This window comes from Taudactylus pleione, unplaced genomic scaffold (genome assembly GCF_031769625.1).
Source record: "Taudactylus pleione unplaced genomic scaffold, aTauple2 ptg001123l, whole genome shotgun sequence".
In the NCBI taxonomy this organism is placed as follows: Eukaryota; Metazoa; Chordata; class Amphibia; order Anura; family Myobatrachidae; genus Taudactylus; species Taudactylus pleione.
In genome coordinates this window covers 2982630-3002679 of record NW_028285524.1, presented here as the reverse complement: position 1 = coordinate 3002679, position 20050 = coordinate 2982630, and the positions used below count along the sequence as shown (strand labels likewise).

Below are 20050 nucleotides of genomic sequence, written 5' to 3'. Positions count from 1 at the left end.
CTGACCAATCAGCTCTTACTTCCTGCAGTCAGAACATGAGGGGTTCAGTGACAAACAATAGGATTACAAGTGTTTAGGAAGGAAAACTATATGACCACCATATGCTACAGACAGCATTACTGACCACCATATACTACACACAGCATAAGTGATTCCCCTATATACTACAGACAGCATTAGTGACCGCCATATACTGCAGACAGCATTAGTGGCCACCATATACTACACATAACATTAGTGACTGCCATATAATACACACAGCATTAGTGACCCTATATACTACAGACAGCATTATATACTGCCATATACTTTAGACAGCATTAGTGACCACCATATACTATATACTGTACAGAATTAGTGACCACCATATACTTCAGACAGCATTAGTGATCACCATATACTACAGACAGCATTAACCTAATAAAAAAATATACTGAATATATAAAATCTTGAGTTACCCTGGGGCCCATGATTAGACGTTTTTTAAATTAAATGTATACGTGAAGCACTATAATCATTTCAACGATCCATATATATATATATATATGTGTATGTAAAACCACCTGCCTAATACTGTGTAGGTCCCACTTGTTTCGCCAAATCAGCTGACCCATCGAGGCATGGGCTTCACAAGACCTCTGAAGGTGTCCTGTGGTATCTGGCACCAAGACATTAGCAGAAGATCCTTTAAGTCTTGTAAATTGTGAGGTGGGGCCTCCATGTCTTTGACTTGTTTTTCCAGCATATCCCATAGATGCTCAATTGGATTGAGACCTGGGGAACTTGAAGTCACCACCTTAAACTCCTTGTCATGTTCCTCAAACCATTCCTGAACAATGTTTGCATTGTGGCAAGGTGCATTATCCTGCCATCAGGGATACCATTGGCATGAAGGGGTTGGTCTGTTACAATTTAGGTAGGTGGTACATGCAAAAGTAGCAACCACATGAATGCCAGAACCCAAGGTTTCCCAGCAGAACATTGCCCAGAGCATCATATTGCCTCTGCCGGCTTACCTTCTTCCCATAGTGCATCCTGGTGACATTACTTGTTCAGGTATATGATCCACATGCACCCAGTCATATGTTGTAAAAGAAAACCAGACCACCTTTTTCAATTGCTACATGGTTCAGTTCTGACACTCACATGCCCATTGTAGGTGCTTTCAATGATGGACAGGGGTCAGCAGGTGCACTCTGACTGGTCTGCAGATATGCAGACTCATACGCAGACAGCTAGGATGCACTGTGTGTTCTGACACCTTTCTATTAGAGCCAGCATTCATTTGTTTAGCAATTTGAGTTACATCGGAACAGACAGGCTAGCCTTCGCTCCCCTCACACATCAATGAGCCTTGGGCGCTCATAACCCTGTCACCAGTTGTCCTTCATTGGACCCCTTTTGGTAGGTACTAACACTGCACACCGGTAAAACCTGCCATTTTGGAGATGCTCAGACCCTGTCGTCTAGCCATCACAATTTGACCCTTGTCAAAGTCGATCAGATCCTTACACTTGCCAATTTTTTCTGCTTATAACACATCAACTTCAAGAACGGACTGTTCACTTTCTGCCTAATATAACCCACCGCTTTACAGGTGCCACTGTAACAAGATAATCAATGTTATTCACTTCACCTTCCAGTATATATATAAATACATACACACACACAAAACACACAAAAACACACATGTAAGTGTAACCCTTGCCTGCACTAATGTGATGTTATTGTCCCCTATGGTACCTACCTGGCGAATGCCCTTAAGTCAGATAACCAGCTGCTGCTCAGCACCTCTCCCTTGAATTGGGTATACACTATAGGTCAGTGTAGACATACAGAATTCCCTACACTTACAGGTGTGTTACATAACATAGATGAGAAATATGACCATCTAAAAATGCATTATCTGCAATAACACAGCAATCCAGGGTTCACGAGTCTGCTATTACATTATACATACAACGCTTTCTACCTGATCAATTCATAGTCATAAGTCCTGCACACTCTCCTCTTGCTGCACCATGCTGCCCATGTACAGGTGAGCATGCATGGGTCAGTGGCTTTAAATAATGATAATTTCTTGTTACAACAAGAAAATAAATACTCATGGAATTAGGAAATTAATGTTCAATCTGAACATATGACTTGTGTTTTCTGATCTTCCACCAAAGCAGTTCACCAGCAAAACAATCCACAGGCTTGAAATATGCAATTATTATTTTCAGTCATGGGTGGAAGAATAACATATGTTAGCGGTTTGCAACCCACTACTGCTGAGAAACACTGTCAATAGATTTCTTCTATGGGGGTCAATTATTTAATCCTGTCAGCTGCAACCACCTTTCACTTTCCCACCCATCTCTGTCCACTAGGGGGCCATGGTAGACTGAACACAACTGATGGGCTGAGAGGGAATATGACAGCGCTGGGTTTCTGCACTCTAATAAACCCCAGCAGGATCAGCTTCCAGTGCACAGTCTACTAAAGGCAGACTGAACTGACAAAGCCTGCAACAAATAACCAGTCCCACTCTCCGGGATCTGGGCTGTCCCCAGCTGAGAAAGGGGAGCTGTGAGATCCTATTTCTGCAGGATTGTATTGAAGCTGCTGATTCAAGCCAACATTTCTCCACCCAAAATCTGAACCAGGGCTCTACCCATCCCAGACCAGCCTTCCCAGCCGGGTGAGTTCCTACAGTACTTCTCCATCTGCTTGCTGAGCTGAGCTGATCCTCTTTCAGCACCTTGGACAGTGCGCAGAGAGAGCGAGAGCTCTTGCCCAATTCTCAGCACATAACCATTTAGCTCTACATACACGGTTACCTTACATCAGAATGCAATCAAAGCTACAATTGCTCTATTAATATAGGCTGCTTTAAGTAGAAATGTGATGCCTTTAGACTTGGAACATATTAAGGATGAAGTGGTGGAGGTATTGACGTTGCTGCAATGTTGTGCCGGGATGAGATTGTAACACCTATAGCAGCTAATTTCATTTTCTAATGAATTATAATTTACCATTTTGAAAGATCATTTCAAGTTGCTTGGCATTTCAAGAGTTAAACTCTATAGCTGCCATTAAATACAGGTATCTGTAAAGCGCTGTGGAATATGTGTGCACTATATAAATAACTGGTAATAATAATAATAATAATAATAATAATAATTAATAATAATAATAGTATATCATATACTATAGGATACAGTTCTTATTTGTTTCCAAAAAAAAGGTATACATACATTATTTGTGAAAGTTTAGTAATTATGCACCAAGGTGTTTGTCTTTCAGCAACTCCAAACATTAATACAGTGAGAGACTCAGCACTTAAGTTCCTGTGAGCTAACAGTGCTGTATATGTGAGGAGAGATAAAACAGAAAGCAGTGTAATATAGAGATAGCTTGCAGCAGCAGTTGAAGGTGTATTTAATATTGATCCAATTTTGCACAAAATGCTATTCTATGGTAGAGAGGGAAAAAGAACTGCACAGTGTGTCTGTTTTCATATTATACTGAGTTATTTTAGTACCTTTATACAGTGGCTTTAAATATTTCTAAAGCACCATTGACTTGCCACAGGGAATCACTCACAGGTCCCTTTCTTGCTACATGAACCAGCATAGAATAACTTAATCACTACTCAGTTCAATCTTTCAGGGTTAAAAGGTGCAGCATAAATAACCACAGTCTCTATGGACATAGACCATGCAGGTCAGGTACTAGACACTCCATTGTAAAGTTAGAGCATGATATAGCCTGGGACTTGTACATTAACTAATGTCTTTTTTTATTACTGCTCTGGTGTTTATTTTTTATGGTTAGTTGGTCACTCACTGCTATTTTGGTTTAATCAATGCAATTATTTCAAGTTATTGTGTTTTTAGATTGCTGGCTTATCTTTGCTTTAATAAAAACAATCCTATGTCATAATACATAGAAAATGGTGTATTTACAGCTGTACATTGTCATTGGCATAGCAGTCATGTTTGATTTGTACTAAATGACAATCTTGTAGATATCTGTCTGTATGCCTATCATTAAGGCATAGCTATTTAGATGAATAATGGTATACATGAATATTGAACAAGCCATCTTTCAGTTCAGCTGATTTGCATAGAGTAAATAACATATCTGGACCTTGTTTGACTGGGTTTATTATAAAGTGACATATCTGATGTTCCTGTGGTTTTATATGAAATTGTTGCTAATAATCGCAAATATTTCAGGAAATTATTATAAAATGGTCAGAATATAAAATATTTCAGATAAGTCATGTTTCATGGTTGGAGTATTTTATTTGTGTGCACTTTCATGGCCAAAGAACAGCAGGAAGCAACAAGAACCACTTATGGATTATTATGTAACATAATTTATAGCACTCCCCAAGATACTTAGTTTATATTCAATTTAAAGTATCTTAAGTTCTATCAAGATTCTTGTATACATGTATTTGCGACTATTACAATATCCCATTCATATGGATCAACTTATAGTGCAGGTTTCTAATGGTCTCGGAGATAGTTTAATTTGGTACTTTGTACCTGACTCTACTTTACATACATTATAGAGGAATCCCGGTATGAATGGCCATGTATGCCATCCAGTGAATGAATACACCTGGAACCCTGGGCACAGTCTCTAAGTGTTTCCATGCTTGTAGTAACAGGGTAGTGTCCCTATACAGAGGTACTATATTGGGAAGTAGGAGAGTGACAGACCTTATAGCTGAACAGCTTGAGCGTCCATGGTTGCCCAATACTATAAATATTTAGTAGCAGAAGTTGTACGGACTAGTACAGTTAGTTACCTTATATTACCAATTCGAAACTATAAACTATATTATAGTAGTTGAATCTTTGCATAATGCCACACAAAGAGCTGTTCAAGTATATACCTGATGCTACTCAAATCACCATGCTTTACTGATTGCATGGCGGATACTGAAAGAAATATCGCTATAGGTTCAAGTCCATCCAAAATGTCACTATAGTAATTACCACAAGGGACACAGACTAACTTCATTATGGATAATGGACATTTGGTAAGGAATCAGTTTTGACTCGGGGTACAAATGAATAGACTAATCATGTGTAACACAGAAGTCAGATGAACAACAATCTTTATATCTAATAATGTAATAGCACTCACAGTACATTAACACTGAAGATTACGGAGTGACTTTTTGAGAATATATGAATCATGTTTCAAAAATATGTAGTGCACCCTAATATTGTGTAAGAGTTTCCTGAATGTGCTCCAAACCACTAGACTGACGTTATACAAGACTGCAGGCTTCAAAAACAACATTTGATGTTGAAGTAAGAACAGGAACTTTCAAATATACACCTACTAGCGGATTGTCTAGTGCACCAAACCATGTCTTGCTACTAAAAGTTCATCAGGCACTTTTGGTGTGGGTCCAGTGAAGAAAACACACACACACACACACACACACACACACACACACACAGACACACACGTATATAATATATATATATATATATATATATATAATAAAAGGAGGGTGCGCCTTGTGAGTATAGTGAAATCACACCAATTTACTGCAATAATGCTCACATCTAAGTAAAAGATAGTCAGCCTCAGTCTCCCTCCAGTGCTTCCGGACAGAACCTGGTATGAGATCATGCTGGCTCAACGCGATAAAGACACTGCACTGAACCTCCACTAACTGGGACCCGGCTCGTGACGTAGACACATCCAGCGTCCTCCAACCACGCCCAACATAATTGAAAGTAAGCAGTCAACTGCATGTAAGGTTAACCTTAGTGCCACCTGGACTTTGGCGCTATATATATATATATATATATATATATATACACACAGTATAGTATGGTTGAGATGAGCGGTTCAGATACTGTGAAATCCGATCACCTGAGGCTTGGCGCGGTTCCTCCCAGCAATTTCGGGTCTCAAAACGAGGCAACTCGCCACAATCCCAGAAATGTCATATCTTGTTGTGTACTTTGGAATGCATATAAGCAGGGGTTAAAGTGGGCCGGAATGGGGCAGAACTGTGTTCTGTCACTTCTATTTGGAGATGGAACCAGTTCAGGGAGGCTCCATTTGCTGGCTGCCCACTGAGAGTTTGTTATCAATGGGTGCCCGGCTCCCTTCCCGCAGTGGCAGCCAGAGGCTGGAGCTCATTCATGAGCTCCTGCTTCTGAGTCCCACTGTGTGCAGTGCACTATGGGAGAGACGTCATGACATCTCTCCCATAGTTCAGACTGAGGAGCAGCCAGGCGCTACTACTGGGGACATTACTCAGGGGCACTACTACTGGGGACATTACTCAGGGGCACTACTACTGGGGGCATTACTCAGGGGACATTACTATTGAGGGCACTACTCAGGGCACTACTACTGGCGGCATTACTCGGGCGGTACTACCACTGGGGGCATTACTAAAGAGGGGCATTACTATTGGTGACACTACTACTGGGGGCACTACTACAGGGGGCATTACTACTAGGGGCACTACTATTGGGGGCACTATTACAGGGGGATTACTAATGGGGGAATTGCATAGGGGACACTACATAAGGGGCACCACTCCTGGGGGCACTGCATAAGGGGGGCTCTGTATAAGGGGCATCACTACTGTTGGCTCTGCATAAGTGGCACTACCACTGTGGGCACTGCATAAGGGGCACTGCCACTGTGGGCACAGCATAAGGGGCACTACCACTGTGGGCCCAGCATAAGGGGCACTACCACTACTGGGGGCACTGCATAAGGGGCACCACTACTGAGGGCACTGCATAAGGGACACTACAACTACTGTTGGCTCTGCATAAGGGGCACTACCACTACTGGGGGCACTGAATAAGGGGCACCACTACAGAGGGCACTGCATAAGGGACACTACCAATACTGTGGGCTCTGCATAAGGGGCACTACCACTACTATGGGCACTGCATAAGGGGCACTACCAATACTGTGGGCTTTGCATAAAGGGCACCACCACTGTGAGCACTCCATAAGGGGCACTACCACTACTGGGGACACTGAATAAGGGGCACTACTACTGAGGGCACTGCATAAGGGGCACAACTACAGTGGGCATTATGTGTAAGGGGCATCACTACAGTGGGCATTATATGTAAGGGGCACTACTGCTGTGGCATTGCATAAGAGGCACTACTACAGTACTGTGGGCATTGTATAAGGGACACTACTACTGTGGGCACTGTGTATAAAGGGCACAAATGTGGGCATTGTGTAAAAGGGGCACTGCTGTGCTACTGTGTGGCATAATTTGTATTGGGAATACTAATATGTGACCCCGCCCCTTTCTTTTTAGACCAAGCCCCCTTTTTCATCACGCGTCTACGGCGCACCGACCCTTTATTGACATTGCACCGAGTGGGGGCGGTGAGTTCCACCACTTCTCTAGGACCACTTTAAGCACTGCATATAAGTCCCACCCTTTCATATTCCAATTCTACTTCCTACTTCCCCCGGAAGCAGCACTATCTTTATGAGCGGGCAGTGCCATAACAGTACTTTTCGGAGCCCTGTGCCGGCCACGCCCCCTTAGCACATGATGTCACATCGAAGGGGCAGGTCTGCCAGTGCTGTCTTCCTGGAGCCTGCTCAAGATGCTCCGGGGTTGTACAGGCTGTAGTGTCCTTGCCTGGAGCATCCAGGGGACACTGCGGGTGGCACTGCAGCAGCGATTCTGGCTGCAGGCACCCTGCTAGCCAGATACAAGAAACCATAGGGCAGCGACGGTGCGGGCCACAGGACTTGGCACTCTGTGTGGTGGAACCATTCGCACTCCCCTAGTTACAGTCCTATGGGCTGCCTGAAAGCACTGCACAGATCTGTATGATCTGTGCAGGCTTTGTTATACAAAATAGAAGAAATTGTTAAAAATAATGCTTGTTTCCCCCCCTCTCCCAAATCTATAACCAGCCCTTGACTTCTGAGCCTGGGCCGGTGCTGGAAAATAGGTGGGGAAGCGGCATTCAGTTCCCTCTATTTTAAAATAACCAGCACCAGGCTACCCCAGCAGGGGGTCTGATGCGTAATAAGTGCCAGCATGCCCAGACATTAAAGGCCTGCTAGTTCTTGAACTCTGCCTGTAAAAAAATATTAAAATAAGTACAAGACACACACACCGAATATGGTATACATTTAATAAATAGAAATATTCTCCCACACACCCTCTTTCATCAATTTATTACTTACAAAACGCAGGGATCACATCCTCTTCATTCTATGTAGCATTCCAACACTTGCCAAAATAAAAAATCCTGATGGACTGGCCTGCTGCAAAGTGGGCAGCAGACCCACGGCTCAAATAGAAATGAATGGGGAAGCACTGAATGGTTGAGAGCATATGAACGATTGCTATGGTAGCAGGGGCGTATTTATAATGGGTGCAGGGGGGCCTGCACCACACACCTTGCACCCATATTATACTTACCTCTCCGAAGTCCCACGTCGGCGCCAGTGTCAGCGCTGTGAAAACGCCTGGAAAATTGCCGCCGTGGCCATCGTCCCGTTGATTTGCACATGCGCTCTAGACTCTGGGCACACTCTAGTGCCCAGAGTCTGTCAGTGCGGCGCTGGCCGCACTGCGCTCAGTACGCTACTGGCCGCCAGACTGAGAGGAGGGGGCCTGTGACGGAGACTGCAGACGGGCCCCCTCCTCTCATGAAATGCCCCTGTATGGTAGTTTCCGTTATTCTCCATTAATTTCTATGGAGTGACCTGGAATAAAACGGTCACACTGCGCTGTAGGTCTGCAAAAGTGGCTGCAGGCCTCATGAGAGGTTTTTCGGCCAAGCAGAATGGCTTCTCCAGTGTTAATGTCTATAATGTGCACCCAGGGACAGATTAATGGGCATATAGTGTATGCCTGGTGCTGCAAATTATAAAGGGCCTTTTGTGAGAAGCGGGGGTTATGACCGGTGCTGTGTGGGTGTGGCCAGTGCTGTGTGTGTGTGGTCATTGCCATGTGGGTGTGGTCAGTGCTGTGTGGGTGTGGCCATTGCCATGTGGGTGTGTACACTATGAGCCCCAATGTTTCCATAAATACTTAAAAGTAGAAAAGAATGCATCATTTTGTGAGGAAGAGAGCAATATAATATTAATACTGGATGTGAATACTGCTGTCCTGTCAGCTGGAGACTGTCACTCTTCTCTGGTGTTACCAGCCACGAGTGATGAGACTCTGCAGGAAATAAACTGATGCTGAATCCAAAACTGGAAGACGAGAAGCTTAGAGGGAAGAGCGATCCAGGAACCTATCATTTGCAAAATTTGTGTTCTACTTCACTAATTCCGGTTCATATAATTTATGGTTTTTCATAAAATCTATAAATATATCATGATTGTGCTGCTAAAATGATGGGCCTGTTGTTATGTGGAGGCCTGGATCTGTAGTCCCATCTGCCCCATTGCTAATCCAGCCCTGTGTGCACCAAAGTAAGGAAAATCTAACTAGTATCCTAAAACCATTGAGATTTGCCAAACCGTCTTGGGCTGGTAATGCAGGAGTAGCGGCAAAAACGCAGGCATATCGCAACTGTTTTCGGTGCGTGTCGCAGCCGGCATCTGCGATCTCGTACGCAGATAGTATGGCTCTAGCGCCTCAGTTCCCGTGCACCCATTCTGCGCAACCTTAAGATTGCTTGGATCTGCGAAGGCGCCAGTGGGTGTCTAAATACAAATCCCCTGTTCTGCGACAGAATTTCGCACGACCGCTACTTACAAATTTGCAGCAGCGACGGCATTAGCGTACTTTCCTGAATCAGGCTCTATGATCCTTAGCCATGGGCTGTTTAATATTCTGTGATAATAAATCATTTATTTAGGAGAAATGTTGGAGCTTTGTATAGAAATTACCCTCCGTCGTGCCTTTATTTTTTTCCCTCCTACCTTTTGTCCACAGTTCATTAATTTTAGAGTAGATTAAGAGCGTAAAATAATATAGTTACAAGCTCCCTTTTCTTGCCGTTGCAGATTTATTTTTGTGTTAACTACGGGCTCTTAAATGTGGAATAAATATTATGCTGTGAACTGGAACGCTTAGAACCACGTCCCTGGCAGATTTGGTGTTCATCTGCATCTATTCTTTGATCGGATGTGAGTCAGAATAGAGAATGTCCCAGTGCTGAGAAATGTGGGTTATTCTTTCTTGCCTTCAAAAGCAATAAACAAAAATAGATTTGTGTGTGTGTGATTGTTCAGTATAATAACAGATGTACAGCAAATTTCTGCAAGTCTCTGGCAGGGAAAATGTTGGTTTAGATAGACTGTGCCTAGCTCACTAGCTAGATTCATATAGCACTCAGGAAGCCTGAAATTGTTTCCCGTGATGGGGTGATGCTCTGCAGATCAGTCATGTTAGAAAGGTATTTATAAAACAATTTCACGTGGAAATTGGGTAATGCAGCAGTGCCAATACAACAAAGTGTGATGAATATATTTCCCTTCTTGAACATAATTGATTAAGAAATTGCACAGAGGTCTGAGACACATTAGGGAGGTCAATGGCTGGTGGGCAGCCTATTCACTTCTGGGGGGACTGCGTTAAAATCAATATGCAGATAGGGGTATAGCAGTCTTCTGGTATATTCTTACCACTTTCACTTAGGATCTTTCGTAGATATTAATGCAGCCAAGTGTACCCATTAAAAAGGCATTTGAACCATAAAACCTTTGGGTGATGGCTTAAACCTTATCAAGTCACAAGCCCTCTACATCCCATTTTTTTGTAGTTGACCATTCACCAATAACTAACGTCGGGGCTAATGCAGAGTTAAACTGTTTTAGGAGTTTGTCTTAAGTGCAGGACCGGCCCCAGGTCTCCTCGCACTCTGTGCAAGATATGTTGGGGCACCCCCCATCTAACTATGTTCATAATTAATTCTGTTAAAGAAAATATGCCCCCACAGGAATAAAAAACCCACATTGGCCACCACAGGTAAAAAAAATACACATAGGCCCCCACAGGAAAAAAAACACTTTGGCCCCCACAAAAGACATATAAGCTTACCTCATAGGAGTTGAAGACACAGGGCTGCTTCTTGCAGTTCTGAGCTGCTTGGGCTCATCTTGGGTCTGATGATGCCCGGGCGGACTTCTTACGAAGGCTGCAGGTGCAGCTGCTTAAAACGTCTCCTTGATCAGAGAAACGTATGGTAGGAACAGAAGCTTCTTTAGGATGGCAGCAAGTAGCAGCAAATGGCTACCTGTACTGTGCCACTGCCCATCTCCCTTCTCCACTTACCCAATATGCACTGCACAGCTCTGTGACCTCTACAACTTCACGCAGCCGCAACAAAGATGGTTCACGGCCAGGCCAGGTGGCATCTGAGCCTGCAGATGAGCACAGTGTGGCCTAGGACACAATGTCAGTGGTTTGCACTATGCCCCCAATGGGGTGGTGCCCTAGTGCGACCACTCTACTCGAATCGGCCTCAAACCAGCCCTGCTTATGTGTTTTTCTACTGTGCAAGCTCCTGAACTGAGCGCACTCATGTGTGGATGATATAGAGTTGTATGTATTTTGATCATATCTATACCTACGGCCAAAGAAGTGGAACTGGATTGTAACTGTTCTCACATAGGCAAAGTTGAGCGAGGGCGAGTTCATACAATTGTGGGCCTGGTTCAATTAATTTATCGCAGGCTGGCTGCTGGTTTTCCTAGGGTTCGAAGTGGTGAATATTAAATAAACATCATATGCTTGTAGCGTCACAGACACCCAACCCTCGGGCACATTTATGCAATACTGGGGCCAAATGCATTCATTTAGCCATCTAGGTAATTGAGTGTGTTATCTATGTATCTGTGTAACTGAATGTGTTATCCCTACCCTTATATAGCCTCATTCACTTATTTTGCTGGGCACATAACTCCTGTATTATGTTATTGATTACACACTGGTCCAGGATCCCACTGACCACTGTGTTAACAGAACACACCAGTACATGTGTATCAGAGGCAGTAGTATGTACTGTGTGGTCAGTTAGGACGCAGAACATCAGAAGGTAGAGGAGGAGGAGAAGGAGGAGGAGGAGAAGAAGGAGAAAGATGAAGAGGAGGAGGATAAGGGGGAGGATGAGTAGGGGGAGGAGGAGGAGGAGAAGGAGGAGAAGGAATGTAAGCTCTCACGAGCAGGGACCTCTTCCCTCATATGCTTCTCTTTACATTTTCTTCTACTCCTTACTCCCCATCAGGCTTGGACTGGCCCACAGGGGTACAGGGGAAATCCCCGGTGGGCCCCACTACCTGAGGGCCCCACCTCTTCTTCTAATGTCAGATTTCAGACAGTGCACTTGAATTATACATTGTTACTCTATTACAGAGTCAATTACCTGGTAGAGCAGGAACATAGATAAACAGACCATACACTGTAGTATCCATGTTGCATGCAGGCTATGTCCTCTATAATGGTTAAACAAGCCTCTGAGGTGGCTGGTTACACCCCTCTGGAGGCTGACCACACCCTTTAAGCATGGGCCCCTACCACTGCCTGTCCCCGGTGGGCCCTTCACTCTCCAGTCCGACACTGCTCCCCATTAGGGCACCTAACACTTGACTGCCAACTCCCTGCTGCTTATTGTGAGTGCTTTAATCGCTATTGCAGCAATGTATATAAATCGTGTTCATGTCCTGCACTGTAATGTACTGTAAGTTACTTGTTTCTTGTTCACTTATTAGTTTTATGTACTATGTAAGGCGCTGCGAACACTTGTGGCGCCATATAAATAAAGGATAATAATAATAATAATAATAATAATAATAATAATAATAAATAATATGGAGAAGGAGGATTATTTTGTGGCACTTGGGGAAATTCTGGCTTGTTCTCTGCTTCCGCTACAGCTTCGGAATGATGTCATAAATCTCTGCACGTGTGCAGCTTTACTCCTACATAGGACTGGCTAATAGAACTGGTGGTGTTAAGCTTTCCAGTCACCCTGATTTGCTTTAAATGAATCGACCACAGTGCATGACCAAACAGTTGGCGGATCAGTAAGAGTGATCAGATCTATGATTAAGGCCTTGTTTAGACAAAAGTATTTACAGCCCCATAGGTAATGCAAACTGATCCTACACACAAGCAAATTCAACATGCAGAGGAATTATTGACTCCTATTGAACTGTTGTATTGACTGGATCATGTAATACCAAGGTGCAGGCAAGCATGTGCAGGCAATACTTATTGGCAAAATGCCAAATTAAATATGTTTAGGTGTTCCCTAATAATGACAAATGCAACTTCATCTATACTAAGGGGTCTATCCATAATCCTTAAAAGTAGGTGAAAATATTATTTATTCTCCTACTTTTATTTGAAATCTCTTCACAGATCACTGACATAGGGATTATGTTTCATATCTTAGGGGTTCATGAAGTTCTAATTTAGGGCCGTATTCAATTAGCCGCGATTAGTCAGTTTCTGCAGAAAAGCATCGTGAGTGACGTCATTTCGCCATGTGAAAAGTTTCCTCCGTATTCAATTCCAAAGACTTTTCACCGGTGCGGAAACTCAATGCTAAAAAGTTTTGCCTGTGAATAGGTGTAGAAAAAAAGTGCAGAATTGCGGTTTTGGGGTGCAAAGCTGCAGGAACCCCCCTGCACCCTTGGGACAGCCCCCCAAAGATAAACTGCATTTAAAAAAGTTTAAAAAGGTCTTCAGATCATCCCAAAAAAGTACTTTAGTTTTGGGGGCGAAAAAGTCCAAAGTTGGGGGACAAACTTAAAAGTAGCGAAATAGGCTCCAGGGGGGTCCCCAAGTATGCCCCAGGTGTTTTTAAGTTTGCAGGTGCTTTGGGCAGGTGGATTTGTAACGTTTTTTTAAACTACACTTTACCAACTTAAAAATATGCTAGCACCCATTTTCAGGTACCCCAAATTTGCTGGGACTACTTATTTTAAACCTAAAAAACTGCTAAATGCTATTCTTCACCACTTATGCAAAGACGCGAAATAGCAGCTATTGTGAACATTTAAGTACCCCAAATACCTTCAGCAGAGCTATTCATAGTGATCCCCAATATCAGTGCATCTTTTGGGGGTGTCAGGCTGATTTCCCATGTTACAGTTTCGCCGGCTCACGTTTTCTAATTGAATACGGTGAAAAGCGGGCACATGTGCGATACTTTTTTGCATTGAAAACAGGCAAAGTAGGCGAAAAGTCCAGCATGTGAAAAGTATGGGATTTTTTTGCCAGTAATTGAATATGCCCCTTAGTATCCAACTTGCTGTGAGTTGCAACGGTGGATACTAAAAGACAGGAGTGATGTCGACATTCTCAATGTCAATAGCAGAAGGTCGACATTGATGATGTCAACATGGTGAAATGTCAATATAATTAATGTCGACACCTGCAAAATGTCAAACATGACAGAATGACATCGGAAATGTTGACATTTCATGTTGTCATGAACTTGTCGACATCAGGACCATGAATGTCTGACAAATATACCAAACCCTGCTAACCTGCCTTCGCTGACATGCCTATACCGACTACTCATCATCCCATCCCTGGTACTCCTGTAGCTTTCCTACCATAGGTCGTTAATAAATTAACTGGAGACAGGTACTTGGAGGAATAAATGATAATTTTCAGTATGTGAATATTTTTCCATCTATATAATTGTAATAGTGATCGGAAACACGCAGGGTCATTTTCAAGGGGTGACAACCCCGCACTAGTTTATAAATACCACTAAAAACTAGATAATATGGGCAATTAATAATTTTAGTTGTAATTACACAATTATCCCAGGGAATATTTAGTCACTCACACCAGTCCCTGCGCCAGTGGTGCTTGCAATCTTTATTCCCTACCACATGTGCACACACACACACACACACACACATACATACATACATACATACATACATACATATATAGTATACACTAGTGTTTTTTTTAATTTTGTCAGAATCCAGTAAATCTACCGGTATGTTTTTGGATTGTGGGAGGAAACCCGAGTACCTGTAGAAAACCCACCCACACACTGGGAGAACACACAGACTACACAAATGTATACACATTTACAGGTTACACTTTTTCTGTATAGAATTTATCATGCTGTGCCATCTACAGATACACAGTTGCCTACAGTATCTTGTGAAGCAACATAATGGATCAAAATGGTAAAGACAATGAACAGGGGATTTCGCCAAACTGGGCTGTTAAGGTGTGTGATATCATGTTGGATTATAACAGAAATGTAGGACTTCTATAGCTAGTAATATCCTACACCAAATGCACCTCGATTTCCTCTGGGACACCTTATCCTCCTCCCGATGACATAATGTTATGCTCCTTGTTATCCACTGATTTTTCATTTGATATAACTTGTGCTGAATGAAATTAAACTATTGCAGCCTATATTCACTGCAACTGAAAATTGTTGGGTGAAACAGACTCAGGAGTAGGACATTGTGCCAACAACAGTACATTGTGTCCTGCCATACTGACAACTTTGTCAGCATGGCAGGTTAAACAAAATAAGGTTTCCCTTGAATGTGTTTTGTAACTAAAGAATTATATACTATAACTGGTACCTTAGATATTAATTCTGGGTCACAGAGTTCCGTCACGAACACATTTAATAGCACACAAATCCCATATGGACAGGGCCTTGCAATGATAACAGAGGTTAACACATTTTAATGACCCAAACTGTGTGGTCTGAATTTTCTATCCTAGGCTCGGCAGCTGCTGCCCCTCCCGCCATTAACCCTGCGGCATTTGGTTTGAAATTAACGAAGCCCTGGCAAGCGTGTGCATCGCTGATTGATCAGCTGATCAATGAGTCCCTCTGCTCAGTTAATTTAATCAGCAATCAATTAGTGCTGGCGCAGTAATTGTGTGAATACTGGAATGTCCAATGTAACCCTCCCAAACAGGAGCAGAGCTCTGAGGTGTTGCCAAGAAGAACATGAGAGGACATTTGCCAACCTCCGCCAGTTCACTGTGGCTATGAAATTCTGTTTGCCAATGTATGGAACTGCTGAAAGGAAGAAATATCCCCAGTGTGAGTGACAAAACCAGATGCTAGTATTTGTATTATTAATAGAACCAAGGAATAATGCCCTCTTTCATGGTGCTGAATTTCCCATTATTGATAGCCCCTGTCACATTCTAAGGAAGTTTATCAGTGAACTGCCTTAGAATTAGTTAACTCTGCCTGGAGTAACTGATTAATAACTACATTACAGCTTCAAAAATGACAAACCCACTTCTAGTTAGTCAAAAATAATTATTGCCCGTTTATCTCAGTTTGCTCTTATGTCAACATTTCCAAGAAGTAAGCTTCCGGTCAACATCTATTTGTGAAAATACCATTAATGCTCCTACCTTTATCTCTTCATAAGCAACTCCCATTATTACAAAAGCGCTTCCAGTGTCTGTTTTATTACGGACAATAGTTTATTTATAGTTCATCTAAGTAATTTTCTCCTGCAGAAGAAATGTTGATTCCCAGTATTGTGATGTAGTGGGATTTACCTCTGTAGAAATGGTCCAAGTGGGCCAAGAGGACCATTACAGGCTTATATCAATGCAGTCTTTCTTACTTTTATACCAACTATTCCATTTTGTTCCAAGTCACGCCGCGAGGATATTTACCAAACCCACTGTGAACCAATGCTATACATCTCAGACCTAACTGAAAGTGTACTCATCCCCTTCTCATAGAAGAGCATTTGTCAGCTTAACCAATATTCATGACAATGCCTCATGGGATATCTGACACCCGGTGCAAGGCAGCAATTTTGCGCCCCCTCCCTTCCCGTACCTGGATTTTGTCCTTGCTCCTCCATAAGGCAGTGCACTAATCAAACGTCCCTGGTATAGTGACTTACATTATTCCACACACAATAATGCCCATTACACATTATGCCACACACTGTAATGCCTATTACCGAAGTGCCACTTACATATTTGCCCGACACCATTTTATGCCCCACAGTAAGGCTTCTAAATTACTTTTAAAATTACCTGCTCATTGTCAGGGGTTCCATGCTCGTTGCCAGGGAGTTCCATGCTCGTTGCCAGGGGTTTCCATGCTCGTTGCCAGGGGGCTCCATGCTCATTGCCAGGGGGTTTAACGGTAGAAGATGCAGCTTTCAGCATCTTCTCCTGACACTTGCGCTGGCCTATAGACACTAGAGGTCCAGTAGGACCTCTAGTGTCTGTCTCCTCCTTGGCGGTAGCCATTTTTGGATGGCTGTTTTCAGCAGAGTCCATGCGGACATCTAGTCTGCATGGAATCTGCTGAAAATGCCCATCCAAAAATGGCCACCGCCAAGGAGGAGACAGACACTAGAGGTCCAGTAAGGACCTCTAGCATCTGTCTCCTCCTTGGCGGCGGCCATTTTTGGATGGCCATTTTCTGAATCTGCAGCCCCCAAGCCACCGTGAGTCAGCCCATTTTCACCCCCTGCATTCCGGCACCCGGTACACGTGCACCTCTAGCCCCCTGGGTTCAGGTTACAAAATGGCTGAGCCGACTGCATCCCTCCCAACATTTAGACTCAGTGAAATGGGTGAGGGAGTGTAGCAGAGATGAATGGGTGCTGCACCTACCTTCCACACTGACTGGGTGGTTGGAAGGGAGTGGATGGATATAAGGGGTAGCTTAGTGCTTTTCAGTGCTAGCTTTAATCCTGAGGCCATGGACACACCCCAACTGTGATGCAGGCATCCCATAATGGTATGTAGCCTTGACTCTGGGGCCATACCTACTGCTGAATATCAATAGGCTGAACCATTATTCCATGCACACTAGTGGCATGTGTGTGCACCACCCGTTCACTCCTGCTCTGCAGTAGAGCACCGGAGAATGGGATAGGACAGAAGTACAGAGTTCTCAAATCAGGACTAAACCCCCCATTTGGGACATTTGGGAGTTCATGCCACTGCGTGTAGGTAACATGTACACTACTAAAAAGCCAGCTAGGTTAGGAATAACATACACTTATTATACGTACTATAAATTAGCAAAGTGGGTTTTCTATTTAAAAGATAATGTTGTGCACAGTAGAGCCGTGCTGCAAAGCAAACACTTAGCTGTATTGACAAGCAGACAAGTATATTTCCTCTAAGAATTGCATTTATTCATATAATAGCCTTGTCTCATGTCTACATGTGTTTGGGTGTTTTGTGTTGTTTGATGGCTCAATTTGAAAGCTTAATGTCTTATTTGTTAGGTGCTGGATTGCTGCTGAATGTTCTCCTAATAATGGTCACTTACTATACAATTAAAGCACAGTGTTTGTATTTGCCTCTACCAGTCTTATTAAACAATATGGCTTGCCAATCTTGATATTAAAGGACATCTCATAATTGCCTAATTTGCATAATCCCTGTGCGTGTCATTTTACAATTGGGAGCCTTACACTGAGAATAGTGTGACAGGGATTTAGAGGATTAAAATTTAGGAAAACATAAGACAATGTTCTTTATTAATCAACGTGTGTTATATCTCGGCAATTATATCTGAACGTACAGTATGTACTGTAGGTTACACTCTACCAGCATTAGAGGCAGTATATATATATATATATATATATATATATATATATTGTGATAGGATCACGGGTAAAGTGGTCTGTGGCAGGTACATTTGTCCCAGATTCCTGTCTTTTGTGTTTTAAACCCCCAGGAGAAAGTCTGCAGTGTAGCAGGCTTGAGTTTTGGCTTTTTGAAAAGCCAGTTTGGGACTTGGGGGTTGTGGGTGAGAGGAGAGGGAGGGCTCCACCCACGGCCACTCCAGGTTTTGGTTCTCGCAGCCTGGTAACAGGCTTGTTAGTTTTCCACCTGAGAGTGGCCAATATAAGCCTAGTGTGTTTAGGGCTGATTGTCTCACCTGGGAGAGCAGACAGGGAGTTTGCTTAGAGACACTTGAAAACCTATTTGTGAGTACTGTGCTGTTCCTTGTTGCTGGTGAGGGCATTAGGCCCTGCCAGGTTCTGGTAGTGAGGGAACTACCTGTGAAGTTAGTGCCCCGACAGGGCTAGGATTTTTGTTTATGTTTTCTTTATGTTGTTTCTGACATTGTACAATAAAGACTGGCGCCGACCAGCTTGTACTTGCATCCAGTCTGGCGTACTGTTTCCCAGCTGCTGTGTGTGAAAGGAAGGAGTCCTCTACCCAGGAGAGGGACCCCCTAACCTAACTGTGTCACAATATGGTGGAGAATGCCGGCACCCACACACACTAAAGTTGCAGCGAGAGGAAAACTTTCCGTTTAAAAATTAAAGGGACAGACACCCAATTGGTGAGTGTGGAAATAACACTGTATCCTTGGAGTCCCATAGAGGAGGCGTCAGCCAATGTTCAGAGAGGCAAGGTTCAGCTTCCAACCTACACCCCAGGTCAAAATGGAGGACATTATTAAGGCCTTGCTTCAAGCTACAGCAGCTCAGCAGAAGACAAACAAAATTCAGCAGGAATCTACCAGAGCTCAGCAGGAATCTACCAGAGCTCAGCAGGAATCTACCAGAGCTCAGCAGGAGACTAACAGACTTCAACAGGTCGCCATTGAGGAAACCCGCCAGGCCTTAGCGGAAAACAGCCAGGCCATAAGAGAGGTGGAACAGCACCTGGTCGTCCAGCCCAGAGATGTTACTACTGGTCCTCCCACCACCACTCACTCCATACGAGCCAGTCACTTCCTCCAAAAGATGACTTCGGGCGATGAAGTGGAGGCCTACCTCACCGCATTTGAAAGAACGGCCGAAAGGGAGAGTTGGCCCAAGGAGCAGTGGGCAAGTCTGGTGGCACCTTTTCTGTCGGGGGAGCCACAAAAGGCCTATTTCGACTTATGCCTGGCTGATGCCACGGACTAAAAAAAACTAAAACAGGAGATCCTAACTCGCTTGGGAGTAACCACCTTTGTTCGTGCCCAACGGGTTCACCGCTGGGAGTTCCATATGGATAAGCCTCCACGTTCACAGATGCATGACCTCGTCCATCTGTCCTCAAAATGGCTACAGCCCGAGACGCTGACGGGACCACAGATCGTGGAAAGTGTCGTGATGGACCGGTACCTGC

General features: G+C 43.6%; 1 protein-coding gene across 2 annotated transcripts in view; it reads left to right on the top strand.

The window, feature by feature from the left end:
• The first annotated feature begins 2462 nt into the window (after positions 1 to 2462).
• TNR (tenascin R) overlaps positions 2463 to 20050 on the top strand; it is a 459197-nt gene continuing 441609 nt past the window's right edge. For both annotated transcript variants that reach the window (XM_088461904.1, XM_088461903.1), the window contains exon 1: positions 2463 to 2683. The gene's annotated coding sequence lies outside the window, so the exon portion shown is untranslated. The remainder of the gene's footprint in view (positions 2684 to 20050) is intronic.